The sequence below is a fragment of the Diadema antillarum genome, unplaced genomic scaffold (genome assembly GCF_040938485.1).
Source record: "Diadema antillarum isolate AM-2024a unplaced genomic scaffold, OU_Dant_1.0 scf00000032, whole genome shotgun sequence".
Lineage (NCBI taxonomy): Eukaryota > Metazoa > Echinodermata > Echinoidea > Diadematoida > Diadematidae > Diadema > Diadema antillarum.
In genome coordinates, this window is record NW_027270921.1 from 3768613 (window position 1) to 3794926 (window position 26314).

The window sequence follows — 26314 nt, forward strand, 5'->3', positions numbered from 1 at the left end:
CAGGTTTGCCTGTAGATAAATATTCTGTCATATCAAAAAAAAAAAAACGGATTAGATATTGCATCTAAAACATGCTGGCAAGCCAGTCACTCTATGCATTTCTATCGCTGTCACATAAAGGTGTGTGTTATCCAATTCAATTCCAGTTTTCTAATTAATTAATGTTCTTATTTTTTGTGTTGTTGTTGCTTCCTTGAGGGCTACATTTCTGTGTAAGGTGTTATAGGTATTATGGGGATTTCCCTTGAAGTTGTTATATTTGATAATAAACGGATGGAGTCCAATTTGCTTTACGAATTTTACCCAACTGCAAGCAGACATGATCAGTGTTTGGAATGTTTCTGATCATATCATACCAAATCGACAATGGCATCCCTCTAGGGAAGCAGCATAGTGGTCTATGCGGTGGATGTAAACACCTCGCGGACTCATAGACAATTCATTTACCCAGCCGCCCACTCTTGCTCACACACGGACACAAAGGCATCCTTTAAATATATATATATATATACAATGTATATATATTTTACGTGTCGTCTGTGTTCAGCCTAAATTGAACGACGAACAGCTACAAACACATTACCGTTTTATCTAGGGTAGATATAAACACATCGAGAAATGGCAGACAATGCACATTTACACAGCCACCCATTTTTTTTCTTTTCTGTGTTTACACAGGTATGGCCTCGGAATTATTTTCCGAAAGGCATTGCGTTTATTGTCAGGGGATGGGATAAAAGTGTTTGTCAAAGCAGCTCCGTTCCTACTAATTTGTCCCCGGGAGAAGGCATTAACTTTTACCTACTTTTCCCTATAAAGACAATATAAAGCAGCTACCGAAACGCGAAGCATGCGGCACAATGTAAAGTGGATTTAGGAACGTACCTGTTGGTCTTATGGCTGGATGTATCGTATATACCTAACCATTATTTTCGATGGATTTTCCACTGCTGTCACTTAAAGTCATAGTCGATCGATGGTCGATGTTGTTGAGGCTGTTGTTGAGGCTGTTGTTATTTTGCATTAATTTCATTCTGCTACCGTTGCAATCATGACTGATTATTTGATATGATGATAAGGTAACGTTAGAAGGCATTAAGATGAAAACTCCCCCCCCCCCCCCACAGAGCACCGATGGTTTCTTAAAAGATAATCAGCGAAAGAAACATGATGGCTGTTTGTGCCATGCCGATAATAGTGGCAGAACATAATGTTCTTATCGTATTCGTAATCATACCATCTATCTTATTGTATACCTCCTGCTCTTTTCGTACAGGTGATCATATTTGTGTGTAGGCCTATATTATAATATGTGCGTGTGTGCGTGTGTGTGTGTGTGTGTGTGCTTTTCTACTGAATTTTCTGACAGAGTGTACAGTATAGGCCTACTCTCTCATAGAGGCGTTCAATCATTTTGGAGACTGTATCGGAAGGACCGAGAAGAAAGTATTTGCATTGTGTTGCTGTTGTTGCTGCTGCTGCTGCTGTAGCAGGTGCTGCTGATGAGGCTGTTGTTGCTGCTGTTGGTGCTGCCGTTGTTGTTGATGTTGTTGCTGTTGTTATATCGAATTAACATCCGGGGACTCCTCCAAATCCCCATGCAGTGATTGAATATTACAAACAAAGCATAAGCATAGCATTTCGGCTGAATGAGCCATCGGTCTTTCAAACGGGTGTCTATGTAATTACACGTATGCGCACGACGACGACGCCAACGCATATTTGCCCCCAAGTTTCTCGGTGGAATATCAATCGGAATCGGAATGACAGCTTAGCATGGTAATGAGACGAGGATGTAAATCTCAACTGCGGGCATTTTGTCAGTGTCATTAAAAACCACTGCCGGCTACAAAAACACAAAATGAACTTTTACAGCGGGTGGAGGTGTGCACTTTCCTGGTCGGGTGTGGCGTGAGTTTGTTTGTTTTTTTTTTTAGATGGAATTTGTCCTTGTGCGTGCGTGTGTGTGAGTGTGCGTGTGTGTGTGTGTGTGTGTGTGTGTGTGACTATACAGTTTGCTTTTGTCTGTATTATTGCTATGTTGTTTGTCAATCCTTTGCTCTTGTATCTCACTCTTTCTACTTGATTTTTTTTTTATCGATGAATCTGTAATAACTTACATCAGATACATTCACTCATTCTGTTTTGTGTGGTGTTTTTTTTTTCTACCAACTGTCACATTCCTGTTCAGTCCTGATTATCATAAAGGGTTGAGATGAGGGATTAAGATTTAGATTTTTAGCGAGATGTATTAGATGAAATGGAATGGAATGAAATGAAATGAAATGAAATGAAATGAAATGAAATGACATGACATGAAATGAAATGCCATGAAAGGAATGGAGAGAATACAGTCTTGTTGCTCTTGTGTAGAGAGGATAACAACGGTGGAGTAAAATGAAATGGGGTTTTTCGTTGATTTTTTTTTTTTTTTTGGGGGGGGGGGTTGTATTTCAGCTGAGCCAAAAGAGCTAACAGAATTTCAAAAGCACGTCGCGTTCCCGTCGATGAAATGAAATGAAATGAAACGAAATGAAATGAAATGAAATGAAATGAAATGAAATGAAATGAAATGAAATGAAATGAAGTGAAATGAAATGAAATGAAATGAAATGAAATGAAATGAAATGAAGTGAAATGAAATGAAATGAAATGAAATGAAATGAAATGAAATGAAATGAAGTGAAAAGAAATGAAATGAAATGAAATGAAATGATACGTCGGGACACAAACATCCTCATTGCACATGTAGTGACCACACCAGCAATTTAAAGCAAAAACAAATCGATGGTCACACGAAGACCTTTCCCTGATTTGCTTTACATGAAAACAACCTTAATTACCCACAAGGAGCAACAAACGCACGCACTCACACTCACTCAACCACACGAACACGCACACACACATACACACACATGCAAATGCCCAGTCACACAGGTACCCACAAATCTCTGAAACGCCGTGCATGCATCTACCTGTTACGTTTCATCGCAAATTTACACAATTGCAAGAAATGAAGGACCCTGGACATTAATGATTATTACTGCGGGTATAGCTCATGTATGAAGACTAAGCAGATGTCAGGAGGAAACTAGCTTACCAAATGCTCTCATTATTGGATTGTCCTTTTCTGATGTTTGTTTGTGTGTTTTGATGACCTGTTAGCCTCTCCAATGCCAATTCCTGCCACATTAAGCCTGACAGGAGAGGCTGCCTACACGTCAAATTACGCCATTAGGGAGAGCCATGCCCAAGTCGTGCACGGTCATTAAGCCTTACTCCTCTTCTGACAGTAAAATGTGGAGAATAAACACTCTGAGTGCGCCGAACGTAGCTTCCTAATCGTCTATCGCTCAAATGAAACGAACCTAGAAATATCCATTAAAAAAGAAATCCGAAAAAGAAATCATATTTTATGGAAAGCATTGTTAAAGCGATTGTGAAACTGCTCCATTGTTAATGGGGGGGGGGGGGTGAAGATTGAATCGATTAACTTCATTCGCCAAGTCCATCAACCGAGGATAGATTACTAAAGAAAACAATTGTATGCAATACCGCGGGTATACATAATCTAATATGTCTAGTTATCTATAATTGATTTCTTACTGCTCTTGGTTGCTCTTTTTTTTTACAAACAATACGATGAGCCATAAGTGTTAGGCTTTAGAAGCTATTGTTCGTAATGGCGTAGTGATTCAGTTAGAAGATGATGAATCTTATTCTTTCTTTTCCGTATATTTCTACAAAAAAAAACACTAAACAACCACTTAACCAATCGAACAAAACCCACCACAATTACGTAAAAGGCTATAAAGTAGAACAATAGCGCTAATAACGAAAAAAACAAAACACATGATATCCAATAAATGGTGTCGGCAAGTTGAGTTATTCCATGAGTTTTATCACCCAAATACCAGTGACATAACGCAGTGCGAAGTCGCTGTATAAAAACACCGACTATATATGGCTAGAAAAGATTTTTTTTTTTTTGGAAGTGGGATGCAATCATCTGCTGTTTGTTCAGAAAATTCAGAACTTCTTACAGTTGAGAAAAGGAAAAATATGTATGTATGTCGAGAGTTTTGCGGTGGCACCGTGTGGCAGAACCACATCCACCTCCCTTCGTCTCTCTCCCTATCTCCTTAAAACCTCTCTTTCTCTCTTCGTTCCCTACATGTCAGAATACAGAGAAACCGAACTCGTTGCCTATAAACGGGATTTTATGCCCGCTTTGAGATGACTGATGATGGATATCAGGAATATCGTATAAACACATCTGTCACTGCTTATATTTGCCCATCCTATATATATATGCATGGGTATTGATTAGCGAAATTCTGCTTGTAAATCTAGTGTTAGAAATGTAAACTTTCCTCTTTTATGGACATAGTCATCACCAATCTTTCCATCGCATACAGTGTGGTCAACAGTGATCTGATTTACATGATATCCTTATATGGGATGTGACGAAGTTGTACAGCAGTCCATATGTGTGTATGTATTCCTACCTGTAGCCTTAATATAGTATAGTAAATAGGCTCCGTGAAAACACAATTGCAATCGAGCACGTTTCCAGTGGCAACCATTCAATTATTCAATCGATCAAATTACGAAGTCTGGGTAAAAAGTAAAGAGAAATGTTTACAGGTTTCACTGTAGACAAATGTGCCACCAACAATAATTTTGGTAAACTGCGTAATGTAAAATGAACGTCAAGATTCATCATTATCGTGGTTATCTCCATTACGGATAATGACGTGAACATGAACATTAAAAACTCGACATATTGTTTCATTTCTGTAGATGAATGAAATAGATTATTAAACTTTGACATCAAAGTTTACATGCTCCTAGCAGCCTCTCAACCTTTTCACGAGAATCATTTGATTTGATTTGATTTGATTTTATTGGTTCTTGCATTATATCATGCTCATGCAGATACATGCACATATATATCATATACATTGATGGTACCATACATATAAATGGATATACATAAACATTAGTTGCTAACAAAGTAAGTTTCTTCATTACCTATACAGCAATACAGTTTCTTCATTGCCTTTACAATGTACAAAAGAACATATCAGCGATGCAATGAATAACGCAGAAGGGCTACAGCTTAAGCAATGCTTGATTTGCATGCAGCCCTCCTACATAATACATAATATATAGGAAAATAGGGGGAGGGATGACTTGCATAGAGATAGGATAGGAGAAAGGAGAGGGGAGAGGTCTGTCTGCTTTCGCAAATACACAAAATTAGATCACCTGGATTACTGAATAGTAAAGTATTTTCTTACCGAGGTACAGGTGAACAGTTACAGGTCATGGTCGGTTACATAACATTACGCAAGAAATTCAGAACGGCGATAATTCCACGAGGGAATTTCATATACAATACAATTGCAATGACATGATAAGATCACTGATATCCAGAAAGCAGCATTGTCTTTACAGCTTTCTTGAAAGAATACATAGACTTTAAAGTTCGAATTTCTGAAGAAAGAGAGTTCCAAATATCAGGTCCAGTGTGTCTGATAGATTTCAGAGCCATCACCGTTTTTGGATTTTGTAGATGAAATTTATCAGATTGCCTTGTGGGATAAGAATGTATATCCTTGTTTAAATGAAATAATGAGAAAAAAGAAGATGGCAACTGACCGTTATACAAACGAAACATAAAAAGTGAATTTTGCAAAAAATTAATATCATTTACCTTTAGTGTTTTTAATTCTACAAACAAAGGATCTGAATGGTCCCGATGACCTGAATTGGTACATATACGTATAGCTTTCTTTTGTAGAAGCAATATACTGTCAATGTGACTTTTTGCAGTTGCCCAAACAATGTTACAATATGAGATGTTCGATAATATCAATGAATTATAAAGCATAAATAAAATATTCTTTGGGACATAATACTTAAGCTTACAGAGTATACCAACGTTACGAGATACTTTATCTGAGATGTATTGCACATGAGCATTCCATTTCATATTTTCACTGATATATATTCCAAGGAATTTGACACTTTCTTTTTGTTCCAATAATATACCATCCACCATGATATTCAAATGGTGCATTTCATTGTTATGCTTCTTATTATGAAAATAAATAAAATTTGTCTTTTTTAAGTTGAGTGACAATCTATTGCTCTTAAACCATGTAGACAATTTCGGCAATTCAGTATTAAGAGTTCTTAAAAGCGACTGAAAATCAGTATTGGAACAAAATACATTGGTGTCATCGGCGAACAGAATATATTGAAGTAACTTAGTAGAATTTGTAATATCATTTATATACACTGGAAATAGTAGTGGTCCCAATATCGATCCTTGTGGGACGCCACAATGTATGGGTAAAACTTCAGAGTTTACCGATTCATAGTATACGTATTGCTGTCTATTTGATAAATAATTTTCAAACCATTCCAGTGGAATGCCACGAATTCCATAACAATGTAATTTGCGTAAAAGGATAGTGTGATCAAGAGTGTCGAATGCCTTGCTTAGGTCCATGAATACACCAATGACATGTTTTTGTTCAGCTAAGGCAGTCGACACTCTGTCATACAACTGGGCTAGTGCCATATCTGTAGAATGAAATTTCCTGAAACCATATTGGTCATGGTTCAGTATATCATTTTGTAACAAAAAATCATACAGTCTGTTATAAACGAGTCTTTCTATGACTTTAGAAAGACTAGGAAGAATAGAGATAGGTCGGTACTTCGAAACAAAAGAAGAGTCATCTTTTTTGTATATTGGAATAACTTTTGCAATTTTACATGCGTTCGGAAATACACCAGTTGACAACGATAAATTACAAATATGTACTAAAGGTGTCAATATACTCCCAACAATTTGTTTTAAAAGGGACGTGCTCATTTCATCATGACCACATGTATAACTTGATTTTAGAGAATGCACAATATCAAGGATCTCACTAAAATCCGTTGGTTTAAAAAATAATGAATTATCATTTGACGTGCCCAAGTACTGCGAGAAATCTGTCTGTGTATGATCAATCTTAAAAGCTTGACTAGGACCAACATTAACAAAGTACTCATTAAAACAACATGATACATCTTTAGGATTACAAAACGTTTGTCCATTATTCGTAATTTGAGATGTTGACACCTTCTTTTTCTTACCAATGACGTCATTAATAATCTTCCAAGTGGCTGACATATTTCCAATAGCATTTTCAAAAGCTTCCGCATAATACATTCTGCGGGAAAGCCTGATAATCTGTGTAAGTTTATTTCTATACGATTTATATCGATTAACATTATCATTATCAGGATACCGTAAACTATTTTTATATAAAACATTTCTTTTCTTAATGGAACGGAAAATTCCCTTTGTTATCCACGGATTTTTGATTTTTTTATTGTTTTTCTTTTCAATTGTGGGGATATGTTTGTCAAAATAAGAAAGGAATGTATTCCAGAAGGTGTCATAAGCAATGTTTGGGTCTGCAGAAAGTAATACATCATCCCATGTTTCCGTGATTAAATCATCATTGAGTAATGATATATTTTCTAGTGTGAATTTCCGCTTCTTCTTACGTTCTTTTTGCTTAACATAAGAATTCTGTGTGTCGCCACAAATAAAAAATATAGGTAAATGGTCAGAAATATCACTATACAAAAGACCAGATTTCGAATAATCCGTGTCAATATTCGTAAAAATATTATCGATCAACGTTGATGAGTTGACCGTAATTCTCGAGGGCTTATCGATTGTAATATTACAAAAATTTGCTCGCAAAATATTGCAAAATTTATTTCTAAGAATGTGCTCTTCTCTCAAGAGATCAATGTTAAAATCACCCATAATATATACATCTTTGTTTTCTTGATTAATCCGCTCTAATAAAACATCAAAATTATCCAAAAATGAGTTACTATCTGTATGAGGGGGCCTGTATATTACACAAAGTATTATATTTTTTCTATTATACATATTAATTTCAACACATGTGCAATCAATTTCATTTCCATTGTATATCAAATCAGGCCTTTCTTTATACGATAACGTGTCTGATAGGAACAGGGCGACTCCGCCTCCTCGTCCGCATTTCCTATCAGAACGGGCAACAGAATACCCATCAATGTTATATAAAGGGGGAGATTTGTCGTTGAGCCATGTTTCTGTGATACCAATAGCGGAGAATTTCATATTTATCATAGACAATAATAATTGCATGTTTTCATAATTTCTTAACAGACTGCGGGCATTGACATGTAATAAACTGAAAAAATGCTCATTATCAATAAATTCTGAATTGAACTCGTCAGGTAAATAATACCGACATTGGACATTTTTATGTAAACATAAATCAATTTCATCCATATTTAAAACAAGAACAGCACATGGACCATGTCATGGTCGTGAACATTTGCTTAAGAATTGATGAAAGCAGACAAGAAGAGAAGGAAAGAATAGAGCAAGTCATACAGAGAAGAGATTGTTTACAAATTATTCTCGTGAGTAGTGGCCGCATCGGACAATTGAGATCTCACAACAGAGATCGTTGCTATATCAACTCTCCCTGTAGACAATATACATCAGAAGTCAAATGGTATCTTTGGAAATATTCTATATACACAATATTCATCATACACAATGAACTATAAACTCATAGTATTTACACATTCGCTGTATAGACTAAGAGATTGACAGAGAAGGAAAGGCAGAGAGGTGGATGATCGGGGAAAGATAGAAGTAGACATAAAGAACATGATTATGACATCATACAATCGTGTATGTCGTGCTTAAAGGGGAAAATCCAGTCCAAATGATAGGTTAGTCTTGTAAGAAAGAGTACAATATTACGGGTTGAACGGTAAAATTTTGATCAAAATCGGGTGAAAAATAAGGGATTTATGACACTTTGAAGTTTCGCTGAATTTTTAGGAAATAGTTCTTGAAAATGAGCATGTCATACCCTTACAACTTGCCATATAGTTTGTACAAAAAATTTTGAAATTTCCAATTTTCCTTTTAAACTCGATTATGCCCGAGGCTCAAATCCTGATAAACGATATCCACCTGATCACTATTCTGAAGTTATTCTATCAGGAATAACATCTTTCAGACTTTAGTGACAGAAACATTGAATTTTCGTCATTTTTTTTAATGTACAGGATCAATGGAAAATTATGAGGCTATGACATAGTTAGCTTACTCATTTGCATTTTCGTATCCACTGTACAAGAACTGTTTTGCAGAAATTAGCAGAAGTTCAAAAAACTCTTTTTTTATCAGACTAACTTATACTTGGACCCCATTTCCCCTTTAAGAAGGCAGTGATCCTGACTGGAATTCCAATCATCAAACGAAATCACGTGACCTTTAAAGAAGTGCCTACTGCCCACAAGATATATGGCCAATTAGTTAGAATGTCAATCTTCCATTGTTCAAGTATCTATATTACAGTTTGTTTAGCATTGAGAACCGCAAATCTCGTCCATATTGACTTGATATGAATTTGAATATCAAATCCCACTGATTGATTTTTTTGAATCATTTTGAATAAATCACCGGAGCATCTGCTTCAATGCTGCTGCAATTGTGATGTTATTCTGTGAATATAAATCAGGTAGACATTAACCACTGTATTCTTTGCTAAAGTTTCAACGCTGAATGGCGCACTTTCATGACCTTTCTGTTTTGTTATAGATTTATCGGTATTTCTTTCCCAGCATAATTGGTTTCTTATTGCTCTGACTGTGGTACCTTACTGTTCCATGTCTTATTTGGTTTTCCTGTTCTTGCATTTGGATGCAAAAGTCCATTCCACCCAAGTGGGATTTTACCTCAGAAATGAACAATGCAGTGTATCTTCACACAACTGTCCTCGATACGCCTTTTTCTTTTCCACCATATTTTATCATCATCTTATGCTCAGATCATGGAGCTACAACGTAGCTTCATGCTCAGATACAGTTCCACATCTCAGTTTAACCATGCTTTAACCTCAGAGCAGCAAATAGTCATTCCCCTCTATATCACCAAAATGTTCCCACAATACGCGATTTATACAACCTTTTCACCTGTTGGCAGCTTCTTTTGATTATCCATCTCATTAAATTTGTTACCATTTTTCCTAGCATTTATTTTTTTGCCTTATACAGAAAATGTTATTTATGAGCGTCTCTCTGTTCTTTATTTGGCTGCACAGAACTATTTTATTTTGATACGGACGGTTGCGAAGGAACAGTCCTTAGGGCGGCTTCCGTAAAGAAGGTAGTATCGTTACATCATTTAAGAATGGGATATCGATCACAGTGATCGAGGCATTGGCAAAGGGCACAACATTTAAGAGGACTGGTGTAGAAGGCAATATGGGAAACGGGATCGCATATTCAACAAGGAAGTCGGCTTCGGGCGTGTTGAACGATTGTACATCAAATTGTGACATCGAGCGAGGATGCCAAACTTTGGAGCTGTCCTCCACTCTTGAATACCGTATGTCTGTAGCATATCACTCTGACCAGGCTCTTCCCTGATGTCGCTATAGTGTTTTCAAGACATTTGTCACAACAGAGAGAAAGAAGAGAAAATATCGCAGATCGACCAGATATCATACGAACTCTAGTAAATGATAAGACAGATGAAACCTGATCTATTACCTGAGACTGAAATGTCATGGTTTGAAATCCAACACTTGGTAAACACGCCGTCTCCACTGGCCCTCATTTGTTTCCCCTTTAAAATGGGGGAAAGCAGGTGCTTTCCAGCAGAAGGCAGAAATGTTTATCGCGTGTGACTTTGGAACGCAAATCCCGTTTCAGTGTGTCTGGATTTCCGAAAATCTTACCATGATATTAGCATTTCATTTATGGCCTTTGTTTGACGAATATCCGTGCGTTTCCTTCCTGTTAAACGTCATTGCTGGTTTTGAGGCCCCATGTACACTATTATACATGCAATGACGTCTCACCTTCTTGAGAACATGTTAAGGGTATATTCTTCTCGAAAATGAAGGCTGCTTATGAAGGTGGCATGTTTTTGTTACGTTGCTGTATGTTTGTGTTGAGTTTTGGTAATGCCATAGTGCTAATTGGTTTTCATGATTGTGGCCTGTTGTCTCTGTCAATTGTGTCGTTTACACACCGCAGGATTAATCTCTCTCTCTCTCTCCGTACTCACAAACGAGCTCAGATGGAACTCGTAAAACGTCGATTTGTTCGTGACAGCCGACAGCGAATAAGTCTCAGGGGCATGAAGTACTTAGGTGTCTTAATGTCACAGCTTAGATAATGAGCGTCGCATTGAGCAGTGCAGCCGAGTATGTGCTTATAAATACATAGACTACTGCGTAGAGAAATCGTTTACAGATATCGGCGCTTTTGAAAAAGAATCACTTGAGAAGATCGGTTGCAATCAACCACTTCATTGCGACTTTACATATCGTGGTTAATATCTTTCCCATGTGTAATTGTTCATAACATTATCTCAGTAGATTGTCAGAGAAAGTGCGAATGTCTATATCTTACAAAACGTTTTGATAGATTTTCGCCATTGCACACATTCTACTTCCCAGAAGATAATACTGTATCAATTTTGACGTTATATTGAGTAAAGTTTCAATAACATTATGATGTGCAATTCATGCAAGCTGCAGGTACATACGATGGTGATTTTTCTTCTGCATATTATCATCTATAAGTTATAGGGATCCCAGTCGGAAACACAGAGTTAGCCAATGTTTACATGATGCGTATGTGTCACATTATATCCTGTGATATATTACATTGAACCTACTTTGGGAAGTGACAATATTTACTTTCATGACAGGAGTGGATGTAAGAAATCCGATATTCATATCATTTCCGGTCTTCAATAAAAGGAACGTTTCAATGACGCTCAAAACTCATCAGTGCTCATTATCGATGTAGAACCAGGAAAGTGTAAAAATGCTAAGGATATTTAAACCTCGCATTTGCCTCATTTTCTCTTAAGAGGAATGCTTTCACCATCACATGCCTCCAGTTGCATTTGCTATCATAGTCATCATCCTTTTCATCAGCATTCTCATCATTTTTCGTCGACAATGTTATTTCATTTTCATTTCATTTATTGCATTTATTTCCACATCCTTGTAGTTATCACTACAACTATAAACTTGTCCTGATTCTGACATGTTGATTGTGTTGAGTTATATACGATATTTCTCTGAACCGTCACGTACACCTTTGTGTTGATCTTTATTTGGGGTGTTGTTGTTTTCTTGATTTTAAGTAACATATTGTTGGCACGTGACATTTCTTTTTTCCCTGACAGCAGCTACGAGATTACTGCCCGACGTAGCTGTAAGGCAACCACCGTGCTTCATCGTCAACATCAGTGCTCGTGGGAAGCGCTTTGTGGTTTCACGCCAGACCAGAAGTTCGCGGTGGAAGGACGTGGCCGCAGATGAAGAATGGAGACAATAAATAACTGTGACCGGGTATTCAATGGGATGAGACGATCTCCGCTGAAGTAGTATGACGCCGTTCGTTTCAAGCTCATCATCACGCAAGAACGACCAGAACCAAAAACCAAAAAGGAAAAGAAAGGCGAAAAAAGACCCAAAAAAGTCACTACTAGTTTTAAGGAAGAGTACTATTCGTCTGATCATGGTAAATTCATATTGTACAATGCCTGACATCATGGAATCCTTTATACCTGTAATATACAGAACAATTTCAATGCTTCAGCCAAAAATTCGTTTCCCATGATAAATCGTGAACATGCTACTAAAGAATTAAGAATGAGTAACATGATTATGAAATACAAGAAACTCCGCAGTAATTTTTTTTTAATAGAAATCTCTTCTCTCTCTCTCTTCTTTTTTTTTTTTTTTTTGGGGGGGGGTCGTATCATGTCAAGCGAGCAGGGTTTAAAGAGATTGAAGAATATGACAGATTGATGAAATATGAAACAAAATTACATGGCCAAAGCGGCTTTTCTGAAACTTCAACAGCTTCGACGAACGTAGATCAAGATCAGAGGACGTGGAAATCTTCAAATATTGACACACGGTTCTCTGGATATTTTGCTGTCACATCACGTGATTTAGCATGTCCGCGGGTGTTTGACATGGGTTGGAGACCCAATTAAGACAAAATTGCGAAGCTTTATCCCACTGCCGATCTTAGCATTATGAGTGCAAACACAGATGGAAAGGAGGTGGGGGCAAACTCGACGTCTTCGCTCCCTACTACGATTATGACAGATTATATGTAACCTATTGGCGTGTACCTTCCGGCAATGCAAATCTATTTCAATTGCACATAAATATTTCAAGCGTGTCAGGTGTGTTTGTGTGTGAAGAATGAAGAAAGAGGTACAGGAGAGAGTGTCCAAGAAACTACTTCGCTTTCACCCACCCACACAGCACACACAAACACTCACATGATAAACAAAATGTAATTTGACATAATCTATATTTCGATGATTATACTGATTCTCTCACGACTGTGGCACGATGCCCTGTTATTTGCTTTCCATTCTTTGGTTCTCTTCCCACTTGTTTTTGACGAACTACTCTATCTCTTTGAAACGCCATCTCTCAGCATGTGTGTTTGTGTGTGTGTGTGTGTGTGTGTGTGTGTGTGTGTGTGTGTGTGTGGGTGTGTGTGTATTGTGTTTTTACAGTTATATTGCATATATATGTTTTTGAAAATGTGATTCAGCAGCACAAATGTTAGTGTTATGAAGCAGATATACATTGGTTTGATCAGGTTGATCAAGATAGCTTTTTCTGAGATTTATTCAGAGTTTTACATCACTTTTATATACATGGTTTGATTTAAAAAAAATTACTGAATGTTAAAAAAAGAATGTGATTCAGCAGGGCAAGCGAGAAGAACAGCTGCTTATTCTTGTTCGAATGAATATTGTGAAAAAGAGCCTGATTTTGAATGACTCTCAGATAAAGAGTATCATACAAAACGTGTGTGTGAGCGTGCGTGTTCAGAATTCAACTGCTTATTTTTGTTTATACTAGTTTCATTGTGAAAATGAGCCTGATATTGAATAAAATTCAAATAAAGAATATCATAAAAAGTGTGTGTGTGTGTGTGTGTGTGTGTGTGTGTTTGAACTATCTCCTGCGCCAATTGTTGACTGTAATCCAATACTGATACTCTATATCGTCAAGTTTCAATCTCCTCTCGCTGTGACTATAATTGCCTCTACTCTTATAGGTTTATACCACCTTTGCCTATTTTTAGACCACCTCCACTAATACACATCTCAGCATCATCCCTATCCGTTGTAGGCTGTTCCCCCGAGTCATTGGATGCATTATACATGCATCTCTCCTTTTTTTCTCTCTCTCCTATAATTGATTGCGACGTCATCTGCAGTATCTAATTGCCGTATGTATAATCCCTTTTGGGCGCCGTCTCTACTCATCCCTGGTCATCTTCCCGTAACTCGTCAAGGAGACCACTTCTGCCACTTGTTGACTATGGAGTACCCCCTCTTCACTTCGTCGGAAAGGACATCGCTACTCATGTGATCGACCAGTATGCACTATCTATTTCTTCCAAACACTATCTCTACCTACTGTTCACTATGTCGTGTGATATAGACCGACCTGACCCTAGGCCTAGAGTATAACACAATATTATAGTATAAGTAGAGTATAACACAATATTATGCTCTAGGCCAGGGACCTGAAAAAATTCCTGCCATTAAACTGCGGTGTCCCAGTTGCGCTCGCGAAAGCTGAATGCATGATTGCGGCGGGCGCGAGCCGGGCGCCGTAATCATGTCATACATTCGGCGTACAGGTGCGCTCATCATGGGACACCGCAGTAACGGCAGATTTTGCTGCCAAGTAGGACCGGTCTAAAGTCTTGACTTGACTTTGCCCTCCAGCTCCAGGTACCTCTGGAAGTCTGCACTGAGATGTCGGTGAATGCAGTCACGGTCGCTCCCACAAGGACAGACGGATTAATGCTAGAACAAAAAAAAAAAAAGAAGAAGAAGTAATAATTCCGCTTTAGATTAGCTCAGTCTTCAAATCCTTGAAGATGGTTAGTCGTTACTTTGTACAGTCCTTAAAATTGTCTGCTGGCAAGATTGCCTTGCTTTGCGAATTTCTCGGAAAAGAAGCTCATTTAAAAACTGACGTCAATTAGTGTCCGCTTTCATCGCTATTTATAATCACTCCTAGCGCTCAAAGCAGTTCTCCTTGAGTTGACCCAAAATGAGTGAAGTGCGCATAAACCGGCGGGGACTCTTGGCAACGTCAGTCACGGAGTGGTTTGTTTCGTGAGTGTATTCACTTTTGCTGTCGTCTTCTCTAGGGTCTTTTAGCTTTTTCCCCCTTTTTTTCTACGAAACGAACAATTACAAGAAACCTTTTCATCTATCTATTCGTATCGGATGACTTTGAAATGTCAGGCTATCTTGATACACCTCTCGCGTTACCTGTGCAATGAGTATATGGTACCAGCTACAACCCTCGGTAATTCGATAAGGTTCTAAAGCACATAGATCAAACCATGATTATGAAGATTGTGGGCGGAGGGGAGGGGGAGGGGGATGTGGAAGGAGTGTTGAGGATCGGATGGGTAGAATGGATGAGCCACTATAGGCCACTTTATACGTCCAACAAGCCGAGGTGCGCTGCGCTCATCAGTCGGTATTGCTGACAGTCATGGCGGAGTCACCTGATTCTAAAAATCAGGTCGTGTCATTGCTGCTTTTATCACGGACAAATTTTTCACGCAGGTAATTTTCTCGACCTCCGGCTGTTGTTTCCAAGGTAAAATTTATATATTTTTTCTTTTTTTTCTCTTACTTCATTCATCAGGACCTTGCTGCGATCCCCTTTCGAAAAAAAAGACCACATCCTCACTTAATTTTGACCACACTATCCTCATACGTAAATTGCAGTCTTATGGTGTTCGTGGCATTCCACTTGAATGGTTTAAAGACTACTTGTTAAATAGAAAGCAATATGTGTACTATGAATCTGTTAACTCTGAAGTATTACCTATACAATGTGGAGTCCCACAAGGATCCATATTGGGACCGTTATTATTTCTAGTGTATGTAAATGATATTTCAAACTCATCTAAGTCACTGCAATATATTATGTTTGCTGATGACACCAATGTATTTTGTTCCAATTCTGATTTTCATTCGCTACTAAGAACTCTTAACACTGAATTACCGATATTATCTATGTGGTTTAAGAGCAATAGATTATCACTTAATCTGAAAAAGACAAATTTTATGTATTTCTATAACAAGAAGCACAACAATGAAATGCAACATTTAAATATTATAGTGGATGGTGTATTATTGGAACAAAAACAGAGTATTAAATTCCTCGGAATATATATAAATGAAAATATGAAATGGAATGTTCATGTACAATATATCTCTGATAAAGTATCTCGTAATGTTGGTATACTTCAAAAGTTAAAGTATTATGTCCCTCAGAATATTTTATTTATGTTATATAATTCACTGATATTATCGCATATTTCTTATTGCAACATTGTATGGGCAACATCAAAAAGCCACATTGATAGTATATTACTTTTGCAAAAGAAAGCAATACGTATATGCACCAACTCAGGTTATCGAGACCATTCAGATCCTTTATTCGCAGAATTAAGAACACTTAAGGTAAATGACATTAACTTTTTGCAAAACTCACTCTTTATGTTTCGCTTACATAATGGTCAGTTGCCATCTTCTTTTTACTCATTATTTCAATTAAATAAGGAAATACATTCTTATCCAACAAGACAATCTGATAAGTTTCACTTGTACAATCCCAAAACAGTGATGGCTCTGAAATCTGTCAGACATACCGGACCCGATGTTTGGAATTCTCTTCCTTCTGAAATTCGAAGTTTAAAGTCCACGTATTCTTTTAGGAAGGCTGTAAAAACGATGTTGTTATCTGAATATCAGTAATTCCATTGTCATTGTTATATACACGAAATTCTTTCGTACAAATATCGACACAATTAATCTATTATGTAATAATGATTATGTAACCGACCATGACCTGTATCAACTGTCCACCTGTACCTCGTTGAAGAAATATTTTGTCATGTCTTGCTAAATCAGTGATACAGGTGATTTTATTTTGTATAAACCTTTAGTGAAAGCAGACAAGCCTCTCCCTTCCTTTTCTCCTTTCAACTATCCTATCTCTATGCAAGTCATCCCCCTCCTATTCTCCTTCCGATGTAAATTATATATTATGTTATGCTACGGGGGCTGCACGCAAATCAAGCTACGCTTATGCTGTAGCCCCTCTGTATTATTCATTGTAGTATGTTTTGTTGTACTTTTGCTGTACATTGTACACAGGCAATGAACAAGAAAATACTTATATATATTGTGATATATATGTTTGTACATGAATGTGTATATGTACAATGATGATACAGAAACCAATAAATCAAATCAAATCAAATCAAATCAAATGTACGTAGGCCTGCAGTTATATCTGTGTACAGGCCTACATGAAGGTGTACGTAGGTGAGTATGTTTGTGTGTGCATTCGAATGTTTACATCTTGTGTTTATATGTTTGCTAGTTTGTGAAGATGGCAATACTACTCTGCGTCATTACTCAAGGGGAAAAGAAGGGACTGTCCCCTAGATTGGAATGCTTTCTTTTATCTCTTCATTTTTGCACTTCACTGATCAATTTTAAAGAGCTTGTAAGCGTTCCATCTGCTGATAACCAGAGTTTGCCTGAAAACGGCGTCGATATTGAACGAAATGAAAATGGACTATACCACAGACATTCATATTCCTATTCTTTCAGCGACAACAAAACTAAAATCCCATGTCTGTGCGAACCTATCCACGGATTACTCTGAACATATAAACAAACCGATACAAAACAAAAGCATTGGCATTTTTCCAGAGAGAGAGAGAAAAAAAAGCTACTGCACAATAGCAGCAATAAGCTTAGATTTAGAATTGATGGCTTAGCATAGACGTCATTGCCGCCCTCTAATAATAGACAGCACAGGAGCAGCTGCCCTCACAATTGACCCCCCCCCCCCCCCTCCTCCTAGGTCTTCTCCTATTCCTTCTCCTCGACGGCTGCCTATTAATTATGCATAACAAGGAGCCGTGTCTCACAGCACAATGCATCTCAGTTGAGGCAATTAGAAAATGCATCACCGTGCACTATGAATCTATACCGCTCACATTAATTGATAGGCATCCCCATCACTTGCGTTGTTGACTTTGTGGCCGTGTGACATTTCAGTATAGAAAACCAATTTGCAGCTGCTGGTTATTGATTAAATGTGATACGCCGGATACTCTGTATGGAAATATTTATCAATTATATCACATTTTATGGGATTTTCCCTCAAGGGCTTCATGACAACGAAACAAGATGCCATTCATGCGGATTTCTGTTATCGTTCCATATAAATCTAGTACATACTCTCTAAAAAATTTCGAGTGAATAATTCACTCCTCGCAAGGAGTGAATAAAATTTCACTCGATTAAGAGTGACTTTCACTCGTTGTCGAGTGAATTTCACTCTTGTAACGAGTGAAATTTGTGTGAAACCTATTCGCCGAGTGAATTCCGAGTGAAAATTAAGCCGAGTGAATTCCGAGTGAATACATAATTAAACGCATTTGGCTAGGCCAATAGGAATTGAGAATTCCCTTGTCATGTGTTTACTCTAAGCCAATCACCAGCCGGAATTTCCCCTGGCTTGGGCGCGGGCATGGTTTACCTGAAGAGCGACGCGTCGCCTGTGCGTGGACTGTGTGCAATTGCGTGCATGCTGTGTGTGTGCTAGCTGTGCGTGTATTATGCATAGGATCACAGATTTACGTGCGTGTGGTATTCGTGAGAATCAGAGCCTAGCTGGATGTCGTGATGGACGTGAGAAAAATTCTGTCTTCAAATTGAGTGGGGCGGAGATATCATTCACATTTTTGAAGGTAAGCAAACCATAAAAGACCGATCTAATTATAACTTGTTGAGTTTTTCCAGTATTACGGGCTAGTCTAACGTTATACCTCTCCGTAAACGAACATGTAAGTTGCCTTACGAATAACCCTGGGCCCGGGGCTTTCCTTACACAGTTAGCTATGGGGCTGGTCGAAGAACACCTTACGAACAGCTAGTTGTAGAATCCGAGGCCGAAACTCAACTGGTGGGTGTTGGGATGTAATAATACGTTGAGTCTTTAATTGTACACGTTGGGATCTAGGGCTTGAACTATTCGCGGACTATGTAAAGTCTTTAACTTTTTTAGAAACTAATTTTCAAACAAAATAGACCAGTTAATTTGAGTTCTGATTTCAAAAAAAAAAATGAGTGATGAGTGAAACGTTGGTCGTTATAGTCATTGAATTGACATTGTACAAGCATACTCATCACACAGAGATTAATGTAGTCGAGTGTAAATAAAGATAGAACTTATAAATACTATAACTGTTACTAAGCTGTGCTAAAGCAAGCGCCTAGCGCTAGACACGTACTCTACATTGCTATTGTTGAGTTGACAGCCGAATCACTGACACTGTGTTGCCAGATGAGATGGTGATCTCGATCAGTACGGTAATGAAAAATGGTGAAATTTGGTGATTTATAATTATTGTTCATTATATACACTGTATGTAGTAAAAAGGACTTTTATTTGCCACTACATTCGAGTATCCAAACAGCTGGAAGAATATACTAGTACCACGTACACTCCCACGTCATGTGTGGTGATCATCTACTACTGTACTACTAGGTAAGAAGTACGATGCGTGTACTGTTCGTGTTAAGTGTTGGTCCACTGTGACATATCACACTTCTAGCTGAAGATCAGCGTGCTCATCACACGTCATGGAGATCGATCCCCCTTGTAGCAGACGATGACGGGTACTATGTTTCAACATTGTTTTTATGAAAGTTACAGGTGACCTTATTAGGTATTGAAATTTGGCAGAGATCATCTTTGGGTCTTTCTAACGTTAAATATGCTGATGTAGCTAAAAAAGTAATTAGGCCTACTAGCTTTTGTATTGGTGCTCACTTAGTATTTGTGTGGACAAAACAACTGCATATTGTCTTGTGGAAATGATCGAGTTCTAAATCCATTTCTGAACCTTGTGTTTTCATACTTTCCTCCAGCTTTAGATACATGACAGCTCTTTGGGAGTGGTGGTGATTTAAAGGAACTCGGTGTAGGGGTCATCATTTGGAGCACAAAGACGGATATTGATAGCTGTACAGTCTCTGTCACACGAAGAGGGTGCAGATCCCCAGATTGCAAAGTACCAGATGTGGTCAACGACTAGCCATTGAATTCAGGGTTGACGAATGCTGGAAACACCGGGCCAACATCAGCGAAGGAGCCTCTGAGATATGGACTTCCATTGCATTAACCCTGCTGTAAGCTATTCTGTTGTTTTTCACGATGATTAATGAAGGGAGACTAGTTTGAAATTGATTGACATTTATTTTACATTCTAGAGTCTCAGTAATTACATAAGAGGCTACATTAAGAGACTGAATGCTTGGTTGGTTTTATTTTGTTTGAAGAAATGATTTTCAAGATACTTCATGGAGCAGTTTTGGAGCTGTCCTTCCCTCTGAAAATGGATTTCTTGACAGGTTAGTACTTGTATTTAAGAAAAAAATGTGTACTGGGTACTTGCCGTATCGACAGAAGTGAAAACCATGTTATGGTCAGTCTTGAGTTGTGTAAGTAGAGCTGTTGCTTATGTCAAATATGTATGTTGAATGATTTTGCACTTCAAGTTTATAATGTAAACTAGAGGGACCTACTATCCTCATGTCATTTGTATGATTCATAAAACCATTAAATTTTACTTATTTGCCCAGGAATTCAACACACACACATCACTTCAAGGGGGAGGAGATACTTCAAAAGCTGAGGGAAGGAGTTCTGACTGTTCCGAGGAGACATCTGCACATCCAGATCATTGTAGCATATTTATTGTTGAAAATGGAAGCAGAAAACTGTACAGCGTAAGTTCAATTATTTAAGATATTATTATTATAATTATTGAAAATTGGTCTGGAATACCAGTTTCCCATTGTCATGTCTTGTACTACATTTCCATCCAATATATAACAATGTAATTTGCCTGTTCATTTTTTTTTAATTGTCTTCTCAAGTATAGAGAACAACAGACTAAAATTTGCCCCCCCCAAAAAAAAAGAAAGAAAGAAAGAAAGAAAGAAAGAAAGTAGAAGGGACCAGTAAGTATAACATTGTTAATGGAGTGATGGTTATAGATTTAAAAATAAAGACTGATATACTTGTATGAAACATGTAAACAGAGTTAACGTACAAGACTCCACGCTGACTTATTTTCTTGGTAGCCCCATCAGGCCACATGTATATTGATTTGGTAATAGTCCTAATACTTATGATATGATCATCACAATGATGAATAAAAAAGTTGGAGTTGATGTGCCATGAAGTTCAATGGATAATCACATCTTGTATAAGTTTTTCTACTAACTGTGCACATTCACACTTAACCTATATGCATGACATTTTCATATGTATTAACTGATATCTGGCTCAAGTAGCAATAAATGTACTTGAAACAGTGGTACTGAATAGCAATAGAAATTAATGCCAAGAAAAAAACATAAAAATAGTTCAGTCCCTTAAAAGATTAAGATGAGGGCCAAATTTTTGATGTTATATATTTGCGTCGTATAATATGATTAACATTCTTCTTGCTTTCTTTTTAAATTCAGATACCCAAGTAGTGAGCAAAAGACGTTGTAGCCAAGGCAGTTGCAATGCAGTACCCCACTTTGTGAGACGCCACACAAGGTGCAAAAGGACATGTAAGTTTATACTCATAAGTTTATGTGATCTACAACTTTTTTTAGCCCTTTTTAGCAGAAAGCTTAAGTGACATACATGGTATCTTATTCATCTAGCTTGCAAAAACTTCAATATTTTCAACTTTTCTCCAGAGCTAGTGGACAGAATTAAGCAGCCAAACTAGGAGTTGATCATCCTTGTTTAGTTAGGGGGCAAGGACCCAAAGGTTTTCAGGTCATGGGCATGACCCCCCCCCCCCCCAAAAAAAAAAAAAAATGGCCTTTACAGGGAAATTGCATCTATTTCTTAATTAAATCATTGTGCAAATATACAGGCAATGTGGGGACTTTTTATAATCTTTGATGTACCTTCTCATAGATGTCTAAAAGTTTGTGTGCAGATTGGCCTGATTCCATGACTTAGGTTCAATGAACGATAACTTTAACGTAACGTAATGTAACTTGATAACCTCCAACATGCCAGTTGTGCCGTTCATTTATGATAAACCTGTTCTCGTTTTCTTCCATAAGAGTGCCACTACATGTATTTCTACTGCTACCAGATCTTCATCAGTTATAGTCAACTCTGTGCCAAAGTCAAATTTGTTGAGACTCAAGAAAAAACTTTGATTTACAATGCATTCTTATATTTCAGGAGTATACCTGTATGGCAAGGATCATGGATTCATTGAGTATCGTTTGAAGACCTTGAGGAGCTATGACACCACTCATCACCTCAGGCAGAGAGAGAGAGAGAGAGAGAGAGAGTAGTTGCAGCTCCCACCAAGCCCCTGACCGAGCACCATTCCAACGTAAGATTAGAAGCCCAATGAGAAGAGACAGCTACCATCGGTGTATAGGTCTAAATACCCATGCTCTTTTTCCTCTTTTGAGATACAGTATATGCTCCTCTGACGTTGGAACTTACATTCTTGTTGAAGAGTCAGCCTCATCAGGCTCAGCGGTAGTTTAGCATGAAGCTGTTACCAGGATGTACTGCAGCACTTCAACATAAAAAGTAGAACAGGACTCGCCGATGAAAAGAGTTTCTTAATGCTTTAAATTGTGGATTGTTGTACTAGTAACTGAAAATAGTTTTGACTTATATTGTCAAGAAAAAATCTCCTCTTCATGGCCACATGTTAATCAATACATTCATCTGTGAGGTGTTCCAAGCATATCAAAGAATGTTTGGCTTGGCATTCCGCATGATACGAACCTGGCTGCGCTCATGATTAAGCACCCCCTTCTCTCCAGGCAATTCTGACTTGCTTGAATAAAATCTTTTTATGGTCTCATATTCAAGAGAGAAGTTAACTGTTGACAGACACTTGCATGTAATTTTTTCGATCTTATTAATTATTATTATTATTTTTTTTTTGGGGGGGGGATGCTACAAATAGCAGCTAAATAGTAGAATCTTCCAATGGTCATCCATGCTCTTGGGATGAAGATCATGTCTCCATGTTGTGATTAAGTTACCACATACATTTGTCACCCCTTTGATTAACATTGATGCAGCACAATATGCATGTGCTCAAATTTATTGCATCCATCTTCTTTGGAGTAGGGGGAAAAAATAAACAAAATTGATGGGAATCATTGATCCCTAGGGTTACGGGACCCAGAGTTATTTTGTACATTTTCACCTCTATGTAATTGATGTACTGTACTTTGAAAAACTTGAGGGTAGAAGCTCAACTGGTTCAACTTCTTTTTCCACAAAACATCTGCAGCCCATCATTGATAAATATATGGCGTTGGAGTAGATGGAGCCAAATAGATTAGTTCACTAATGTGCCAAGTCAAACTTATGGATAATTCTTCCCTTGACCTCGTAACAAATTATTAAGATAACCTGCAACTGACAATCATATTTTGATGTGGGTAATTCCATGAAGTTGGGGCAGTGTCCATGTAGCATCATGATATTTAAAAAATACATTTCAGCATAACTCAATATTAATTATGCTATACATTTTTTGTTTGTAGGCTTTGCATTTGCATTGAGGCCACACATTTTCCTGGAAATTTTGTGCCATTCAGACTCGATTTTGATGAAGTTATTAAACAATATGAAACAGTGTCCTGTAGCATCGTGATATTTTAAAATTTGGTCCTAAGAGACAAATAATGGCAATTAGCTTGACCAAAATTTGATGCAATATGCATTTACAAGATATGAATGAGATAGCTAAATATCTCAAATTTGCTGTACACAGTTTGAATTTTAAAAGAAAATCACAAAATGTATCATGATGCTATGCGGTGTTCTTTTTTGCAACATTTGGTGGCCACCGCTTAGCATAGTGACACATTGTGTAATTTTCTTGTAAAAGTAAAACGGTGGAAAGGAGGGTTAAGATATTTAGCTGTCTGACTAATCTAGTAATTATGCATATATCAAATTTTGGTCAAGCTAATTGCATTAATTTGTCTTTTAGGATCAGATTTTAACTATCACGATGCTACATGGACGCGTCACGATGCTACAGGACACCGTTACATATCGTTTTAATAACTTCATCAAAATTGAGTCTGAATGGCACAAAATTTCCAGGAAAATGTATATTCTCAATACAAATGTAAAGCCTATAAACAATATATGTATAGCATAATTAGTATTGAGTTATGCTAAAATGTAACACTTTGTGCCCCAACTTCACGGAATTACTCTATAGAGTGTTTGCAGTGATGTCACAATTGCCCACCATAATGAAGTCAATTGCCTAAACTGACTAGAAATCAAGCCTGCATACAAAAGCTGCAGCAATGTTTACTTCAGGGAAACCTAAGGCAAAAGAACACCTTTGTTAGAGAGGCATGCATGAGTGAATATTGATCGCCTTTGCTATGGAAGCCACCATTATGGTGGCCAACATGACGTCACATGAAATCACTCTATAAGAAATTCAGTTTGCATGCATTAGTTGTTGCTACATCTGGCAAAACTCAGAAGGATTACAAGTGTTCAATATTGTACAATGATGCCTTATGTAAGTGAAGAAGATCAATGATATGATGCATGTTGTGTCAACTGTATTGATTGCAATTCTTTTTCCATAAATAGTAGGCCCGGTTGAGGGGGGGGGGGCTACGAGCCCTCCTCCCCCTTTGACATTCCATGCCAAATTTCATGAAGGTATGATTATTTTGGGGGGTTATTGATTGTAATCAATAACATAAATATTTTCATGCTGAACGTGTCGCTGACAAATTTCATTGAAAAGGCAGCGAAAATCAAAAAGTAAAAAACAGAGAAATACATGAGTAAATAGAAAAAATAGATACTTCAGAATTTTTTGATGGCACATTTTTTTTTCTCTTACATTTGCTATGGACACTAAAAAGAATATTTACACAAAAAAAAATGTGCCTTTTTGGAACTTTACAGTAAATGGTCTGATTCATGCTCAAATTAGCATAATTTAGCCAAGTGACTTTTTTTTTTGAAAATCAATATTACCTTTTTATAAATTGTGTCACAGGCAATTTGTGTGTGGATTTTGTAATGATCGCACAGTTGATGGCCGAGGTCTGGGGGGGGGGGGTTCCAGGGAGGCCCCCCTCTGGCTCTATCATCTACATAAATACCCCACCTAAAGACTTAAAGTCAAGACCATGCTTCTCTGATCGAGTATGTTTAGGTGTTTGTACAATGTACTTGTAGAGCATAATATAGATAATGGTGACTCTACTTTGCAAGTCTTTTGTAGCTTATCATTGAACATGCCATATTGACTTGTAGTCGAAAATTAAACATGTTCAGGAAGGGTACTTGTAAAATTTGTCACTTTTGCACAAACTTTATGAATTTGGCATATTTTCAGGGAAATGTGTGATGTTAATATTTCAAGAGTTTGTTCACAAAAACTGATAAGTCCATTTTTTGAGATTTTGAAGTACAGTCTCTGTCATAAAGTACAAAATAATACATTTTAAATGATATATTGGTCACTACATATAAAGGTACATTTTTGAAGTTATGATCAAAAGAAGCAAACATTTTCTTATTATTCTCTACATTTTTCTTGACCTTAAATCACAAATATCTCCATTTGGCACATATGGACTTATCAGTTTTTGCAAACAAACTCTTCATTTGTAGAGCTTTGGGAATGACAGCTAGAATAGCATATTTACAGGGACTTTGTGATGATTATGGTGACAGTTGTTCTTAAATGATAAAAATATGTAAAATTATTATTGGCCACATAATTCATGGAAAACCAGATACTCAGCACATGAAGACTGTTTGTAATGGTGTACTGCTCTGTAGTTGAAGTGTAGATATTTCAAGAGGTATATTCCTTTCTTTTTTTCAGGTGATCCAGTGGACATCACACATTTATGAAATATAGAGAATCAGCTCATAAAAAAAAGCATAACATGCGTAGCATTTAGTACATTATCTTCTTATATCCCCCTCAATGCTACTTAAAGAAAGAATAAATTAATAAGAAAGAATGAAACTACAGCCATTTGGATTACTAGCTTATATTT

The 26314-nt window shown here is 37.3% G+C and overlaps 1 long non-coding RNA gene across 1 annotated transcript; it reads left to right on the plus strand.

Annotated features, from left to right (window-relative positions):
- The first annotated feature begins 20256 nt into the window (after positions 1 to 20256).
- Positions 20257 to 22843, plus strand: LOC139742066 (uncharacterized). The gene is made up of 4 exons (XR_011711660.1): positions 20257 to 20395; positions 20849 to 20995; positions 21740 to 21832; positions 22467 to 22843. It is a non-coding gene; the product is annotated as an uncharacterized lncRNA (long non-coding RNA).
- The last annotated feature ends 3471 nt before the right edge of the window (positions 22844 to 26314 follow it).